At 40.4% G+C, this 7,774-nt stretch overlaps 1 non-coding gene across 1 annotated transcript; it reads left to right on the top strand.

Annotated features, from left to right (window-relative positions):
• The first annotated feature begins 1,806 nt into the window (after positions 1 to 1,806).
• On the top strand, positions 1,807 to 1,914 carry LOC130983333 (small nucleolar RNA R71). Its single transcript, XR_009087329.1, has one exon. It is a non-coding gene; the product is annotated as a small nucleolar RNA R71 (small nucleolar RNA).
• Positions 1,915 to 7,774: the final 5,860 nt, after the last annotated feature.

Raw genomic sequence — 7,774 nt, 5'->3', positions numbered from 1 at the left:
GGCGTTAAACGCCGGGCTGGTGCCCATTCCTGGCGTTTAACGCCAGGTTCTTGCCCTTTTCTGGCGTTTAACGCCAGTCTGGTGCCCCTTTCTGGCGTTAAACGCCCAGAATGGTGCCAGACTGGGCGTTAAACGCCCAACTGCTAGTCTCACTGGCGTTTAAACGCCAGTGATCTTCCTCCAGGGGTGTGCTGTTTTTCTTCCTGTTTCTCATTCTGTTTTGCTTTTTCAATGGATTTTGTGACTTCTTATGATCAACCTACAAAAACATAAAATATCAAAGAGAAATATATAAAATATAATCATTGGGTTGCCTCCCAACAAGCGCTTCTTTAATGTCAGTAGCTTGACAGATGGCTCTCATGGAGCCTCACAAATGATCAGAGCAATGTTGGAACCTCCCAACACCAAACTTAGAGTTTGAATGTGGGGGTTCACACCAAACTTAGAGTTTGGTTGTGGCCTCCCAACACCAAACTTAGAGTTTGACTGTGGGGGCTCTGTTTGTCTCTGATTTGAGAGAAGCTCTTCATGCTTCTCCAATGTGACAGAGGGATATCCTTGAGCCTTATACCCAAAGGATTCTTCATTCACTTGAATGATCAACTCTCCTCTATCAACATCAATCACAGCCTTTGCTGTGGCTAGGAAGGGTCTGCCAAGGATGATAGATTCATCCATGCACTTCCCAGGATCCTGCCTCTTTTGAGGCAGTTTCTGCCTAGACAAGTCATCCAGTTCTTTGGTGAGCAAAGGGGGTTCATCCTCCCAAGTCTCATTTCCAAATAACTTGTCATTTAGCTTCATGATTGCTCCAAGGTATTTAGCAACTTGCTCTTCAGTGACATACTCATCCTCTTCAGAGGAGGAATACTCATCAGAGCTCATGAAAGGCAGAAGTAAGTCCAATGGAATCTCTATGGTCTCATTTTGAGCCTCAGATTCCCATGGTTCCTCATTGGGGAACTCATTGGAGGCCAGTGGACGTCCAGTGAGGCCTTCCTCAGTGGCGTTCACTGCCTCTTCTTCCTCCCAAAATTCGGCCATATTGATGGCCTTGCACTCTCCTTTTGGATTTTCTTCTGTATTGCTTGGGAGAGTACTAGGAGGGAGTTCAGTAATTTTCTTGCTCAGCTGTCCCACTTGTGCCTCTAAATTCCTAATGGAGGACCTTGTTTCAGTCATGAAACTTTGAGTGGTTTTGATTAGATCAGAGACCATTGTTGCTGAGTCAGAGGTATTCTGCTTAGAACTCTCTGTCTGTTGCTGAGAAGATGATGGAAAAGGCTTGCCATTGCTAAACCTGTTTCTTCCACCATTATTGTTGTTGAAACCTTGTTGAGGTCTCTCTTGATTCTTCCATGAGAAATTTGGGTGATTTCTCCATGAAGAATTATAGGTGTTTCCATAGGGTTCTCCTAGGTAATTCACCTCTTCCATGGAAGGGTTCTCAGGATCATAAGCTTCTTCCTCAGATGAAGCTTCCTTAGTACTGCCAGGTGCATTTTGCATTGCAGACAGACCTTGAGAAATCAAATTGACTTGTTGAGTCAATATCTTGTTCTGAGCCAATATGGCATTCAGAGTATCAATCTCAAGAACTCCTTTCTTCTGACTTGTCCCATTGTTCATAGGATTCCTTTCAGAAGTGTACATGAATTGGTTATTTGCAACCATTTCAATGAGCTCTTGAGCTTCTGTAGGCGTCTTCTTCAGATGAAGAGATCCTCCAGCAGAGCTATCCAAAGACATCTTGGATAGTTCAGAGAGACCATCATAGAAAATACCTATGATGCTCCATTCAGAAAGCATGTCAGAAGGACACTTTCTGATTAATTATTTGTATCTTTCCCAAGCTTCATAGAGGGATTCTCCATCCTTCTGTCTGAAGGTTTGGACTTCCACTCTAAGCTTACTCCATCTTTATGGTGGAAAGAACTTTGCCAAGAAGGCATTGACTAGCTTTTCCCAAGAGTCCAGGCTTTCTTTAGGCTGAGAGTCCAACCATATTCTAGCTCTGTCTCTTACAGCAAAAGGGAATAGCATCAGTCTATAGACCTCAGGGTCTACCCCATTAGTCTTGACTGTGTCACAGATTTGCAAGAACTCAGCTAAAAACTGATGAGGATCTTCCATTGGAAGTCTATGGAACTTGCAATTCTGTTGCATTAGAGAAACTAATTGAGGCTTAAGCTCAAAGGTGTTTGCTCCAATGGCAGGGATAGAGATGCTTCTCCCATAGAAGTCGGGAGTAGGTGCAGTGAAGTCACCCAGCACCTTCCTTGCATTGTTGGCATTGTTGTTGTTTTCGGCTGCCATGGGTTCTTTTTCCTTGAAGAATTCGGTCAGGTCCTTTCAGGTTCAGGGTCAGCTTCAACAAGAATGCCTTTGTCTTTGTTCCTGCTCATATGAAAGAGAGAGAAAACAAGAAAATATGGAATCTATGTCACAGTATAGAGATTCCTTGAGGTGTCAGAGGAAAAGAAAAGTAGAAGACAGAAGTAGAAAATTCGAACTTATCAAAGAAGATGGAGTTCGAATTTTGCATTAAGGGATAGTTTTAGTCCATAAATAGAAGGAGGTGAGAAGAAGGGAAGTGATTTTCGAAAATTAAGTAAAAGATTTTGAAAACATTTTGAAAAACACTTAATTGATTTTCGAAAATAAGAGTGAAAAAGAAATCAAGTGATTTTTGAAAAAGAATTTGAAATTAGAAATCAAAAAGATTTGATTGAAAACCATTTTGAAAAAGATGTGATTAAAAAGATATGATTTGAAAACAATTTTAAAAAGATATGATTTGAAAATAATTTTAAAAAGATATGATTTGAAAACAATTTGAAAAGATATGATTTTAAAAATTAATGACTTGCTTAACAAGAAAAGATATGATTCAAACATAAAACCTTTCTCAACAGAAAAGGCAAAAATGTTCAATCAAAATTAATTGTTAGTAAGTATCTTTGAAAAAGGAAAGAAATTGATTTTGAAAACATTTGATTGAAAAGATATGATTTGAAAAAGATTTGATTTTGAAAAACTTTGAAAAAAGGAAAAAAAATTGATTTGAAAACAAAATCTTCCCCCTTGTGCCATCCTGGCGTTAAACGCTCAGAATGGTGCACATTCTGGCGTTTAACGCCCAAACCACTACCCTTTTGGGCGTTAAACGCCCAACCAGGCACTCTGGCTGGCGTTTAAACGCCTGTCTGTCTTCTTCACTGGGCATTTTTGAATGCCCAGCTTTTTCTGTGTGATTCCTCTGCAGTATGTTCTGAATCTTCAATTCTCTGTATTATTAACTTGAAAAGACACAAATAAAAAATATTTTTGGATTTTTAATAATAAAAATGCAACTAAAATCAAATAACAATGCATGCAAGACACCAAACTTAGCAGTTTGCATACTACTGACACTAATGAGAATGCATATGAGACACATAAACACTCAAGTCAAGAGAATTCAAAGATCAAAACAAGGAAATCATCAAGAACAACTTGAAGATTAATGAAGACACATGCATGAATGCAATAAGAACAGAAACATGCAATTGATACTAAACTTAAGATGAGACTCTAGACTCAAACAAGACATATTTTTGGATTTTATGATTTTGTAATTTTTTTGTGCTTTTTCGAAAATTAAGTGAAAAGGAAAATAAAGGTATCAAAATTCTTAATGAGAATTCCAGGAATCATGCAATGTTAGTCTAAAGCTTTAGTCTAAAGGAATTAGACATGGCCGGCCAAGCTTCAGCAGGACATTGCATTCAAGAGCTAAATTGATGAGAATCAATCAGCTTTGGTGATGATAAGAACATCACCTTGAAACACTAGAATTCATTCTTAAGAACTCTGAAGAAAAATACCTAATCTAAGCAACAAGATGAACCGTCAGTTGTCCATACACAAACAATCCCCGGCAACGGCGCCAAAAACTTGGTGCGCGAAATTGTGATCACTACAACTTCGCACAACTAACCAGCAAGTGCACTGGGTCGTCCAAGTAATACCTTACGCGAGTAAGGGTCGATCCCACGGAGATTGTTGGTATGAAGCAAGCTATGGTCACCTTGTAAATCTCAGTCAGGCAGACTCAAATGGGTATAGTGATAAACGAATAAAGCATAAAGATAAAGATAGAGATACTTATGTATATCATTGGTGAGAGCTTCAGATAAGCGTATGAAGATGCCTTCCCTTCCGTCTCTCTGCTTTCCTACAGTCTTCATCCAATCCTTTACTCCTTTCCATGGCAAGCTCGTGTAGGGTTTCACTGTTGTCAGCAGCTACCTCCCATCCTCGCAGTGAAAGCTAATGCTCACGCACTCTGTCACAGTACGGCCAATCACCGGTTTGGTTCCCGCCCCTGCTGGAATAGAATCCCTCTTTTGCGTCTGTCACTAACGCCCAGCAGGTTAGAGTTTGAAGCACGTCACAGTCATTCAATCATTGAATCCTACTCAGAATACCACAGACAAGGTTAGACCTTCCGGATTCTCTTGAATGCCGCCATCAAGTCCTGCCTATACCACGAAGATTCCGATTAAAGAATCCAAGAGATATTCACTAAGCCTTGGTTGCTTGTAGAACAAGAATGGTTGTCAGTCACCTTGTTCATAGGTGAGAATGATGATGAGTGTCACAGATCATCACATTCATCAAGTTGAAGAACAAGTGATATCTTAGAACAAGAACAAGCGGAATTGAATGGAAGAACAATAGTAATTGCATTAATACTCGAGGTACAGCAGAGCTCCACACCTTAATCTATGGTGTGTAGAAACTCCACCGTTGAAAATACATAAGAACAAGAGTGATCATTGGTTTCGGCCCCAGAGAGGGAACCAGAAGAACGAAGATGAAAATACAATAGTAAAAGGTCCTACTTATAGAGAACTGGTAGCCTAGGGTGTACAGAGATGAGTAAATGACATAAAAATCCACTTCCGGGCCCACTTGGTGTGTGCTTGGGCTGAGCAATGAAGCATTTTCGTGTAGACTCTTCTTGGAGTTAAACGCCAGCTTTTATGCCAGTTTGGGCGTTTAACTCCCATTTAGGTGCCAGTTCCGGCGTTTAACGCTGGAATTCCTGAGGGTGACTTTGAACGCCGGTTTGGGCCATCAAATCTTGGGCAAAGTATGGACTATCATATATTGCTGGAAAGCCCAGGATGTCTACTTTCCAACGCCGTTGAGAGCGCGCCAATTGGGCTTCTGTAGCTCCAGAAAATCCACTTCGAGTGCAAGGAGGTCTGAATCCAACAGCATCTACAGTCCTTTTTAGTCTCTGAATCAGATTTTTGCTCAGGTCCCTCAATTTCAGCCAGAAAATACCTGAAATCACAGAAAAACACGCAAACTCATAGTAAAGTCCAGAAAAGTGAATTTTAACTAAAAACTAATAAAAATATACTAAAAACTCAACTCAAACTACTAAAAACATACTAAAAACAATGCCAAAAAGCGTACAAATTATCCGCTCATCACAACACCAAACTTAAATTGTTGCTTGTCCTCAAGCAACTGAAAATCAAATAAGATAAAAAGAAGAGAATATACTATAGACTCCAAATTATCAATGAAACTAAGCTCCAAATTAGATGAGCGGGACTAGTAGCTTTTTGCCTCCAAACAGTTTTGGCATCTCACTTTATCCTCTGAGGTTCAGAATGATTGGCTTCTTTAGGAACTTAGGATCCAGATAGTGTTATTGATTCTCCTAGTTAAGTATGATGATTCTTGAACACAGCTACTTATTGAGTCTTGGCCGTGGCCCAAAGCACTCTGTCTTCCAGTATTACCACCGGATACATACATGCCACAGACACATAATTGGGTGAACCTTTTCAGATTGTGACTCAGCTTTGCTAAAGTCCCCAATTAGAGGTGTCCAGGGTTCTTAAGCACACTCTTATTGCCTTGGATCACAACTTTAAAGTCCAGAAAAACACGCAAACTCATAGTAAAGTCCAGAAAAGTGAATTTTAACTAAAAACTAATAAAAATATACTAAAAACTCAACTCAAACTACTAAAAACATACTAAAAACAATGCCAAAAAGCGTACAAATTATCCGCTCATCACTAACTCCATAACGAACCAAAGCAGAATAGAGCTGTTTATTGCAGAAATGAGCGCCCCCATCACTGATTAGTACTCTAGGGGTGCCAAATCTGCTGAAGATGTGTTTCTGGAGGAATTTTAACACTGTCTTAGTGTCGTTAGTGGGTGTAGCAACAGCTTCCACCCATTTGGATACATAATCCACTGCCACCAGAATATAAGTGTTTGAGTATGACGGTGGGAAATGTCTAAGATCCCTTGTTGAGGCATAGCATAACTGTGAGGCATATTACCAGATCTTTGGAAACTGTCACAATTAAGTACAAACACTCGGGAGTCTTTATAGAGAGTAGGCCAGTAGAAGCCACATTGGAGGACTCTTGTGGCTGTTCGCTCACTTCCAAAATGTCCTCCATACTGTGATCCATGGCAGTGCAATAGGATCTTCTTCGCTTCTTCTTTAGGCACACATTTACGGATTACTCCGTCTGCACATCTCTTAACGAGATACGGCTCATCCCAAACATAATACTTTGCATCCGTGATCAGCTTCTTTGATTGCTGTCTACTGTATTCTTTGGGTATGAATCTCACTGCCTTGTAGTTTGCAATGTCTGCAAACCATGGCACTTCCTGGATGGCAAAGAGTTGCTCATCCGGAAAGTTTTTAGAGATCTCAGTAAAAGGGATGGACGCCCCTTCTACTGGTTCTATTCGGGACAGGTGATCTGCTACCTGATTCTCTGTCTCCTTTCTGTCTCTTATTTCTATATCAAACTCTTGTAAAAGAAACACCCATCTTATAAGTCTGGGTTTTGAATCCTGCTTTGTGAGTAGATATTTAAGAGCAGCATGATCAGTGTACACAATCACTTTTGATCCTACTAAATAGGATCTCTATTTGTCAATGGCGTAAACCACTGCAAGTAGCTCTTTTTCTGTGGTTGTGTAATTCTTCTATGCGTCATTTAAAACACGACTGGCATAGTAAATAACGTGCATGAGCTTGTCATGCCTCTGTCCCAACACTGCACCAATGGCATGATCACTGGCATCACACATCAATTCAAATGGTAATGTCCAGTCTGGTGCAGAGATGACTGGTGCTATGACCAGCTTAGCTTTCAGGGTCTCAAATGCTTGCAGACATTCCTTATCAAAGATAAATGGCGTGTCAGCAGCTAGCAGGTTGCTCAGAGGTTTGGCAATTTTTGAAAAATCCTTTATAAACCTCCTATAGAATCCTGCATGCCCCAGAAAGCTTCTGATTGCCTTAACATTGGCTGGTGGTGGTAATTTTTCAATTACCTCTACCTTAGCTTGATCCACCTCTATTCCCTTTTTCGAAATTTTGTGCCCAAGGACAATTCCTTCAGTGACCATAAAGTGACACTTCTCCCAGTTTAAAACCAGGTTAGTCTCTTGGCATCTCTTTAGAACAAGTGCTAGATGGTTAAGACAGGAGCTGAATGAGTCTCCAAATACTGAAAAGTCATCCATGAAGACTTCCAGAAATTTTTCCACCATATCAGAGAAAATTGAGAGCATGCACCTCTGAAAGGTTGCAGGTGCATTGCACAGGCCAAATGGCATCCTTCTGTATGCAAATACTCCAGATGGACATGTGAATGCCGTTTTCTCTTGATCCTGGGGGTCTACTGCAATTTGGTTATAACCTGAATATCCATCCAGGAAGCAGTAGTATTCA

Source organism: Arachis stenosperma, chromosome 5 (assembly GCF_014773155.1).
Source record: "Arachis stenosperma cultivar V10309 chromosome 5, arast.V10309.gnm1.PFL2, whole genome shotgun sequence".
In the NCBI taxonomy this organism is placed as follows: Eukaryota; Viridiplantae; Streptophyta; class Magnoliopsida; order Fabales; family Fabaceae; genus Arachis; species Arachis stenosperma.
This window is presented reverse-complemented; position numbering and strand designations above follow the sequence as displayed.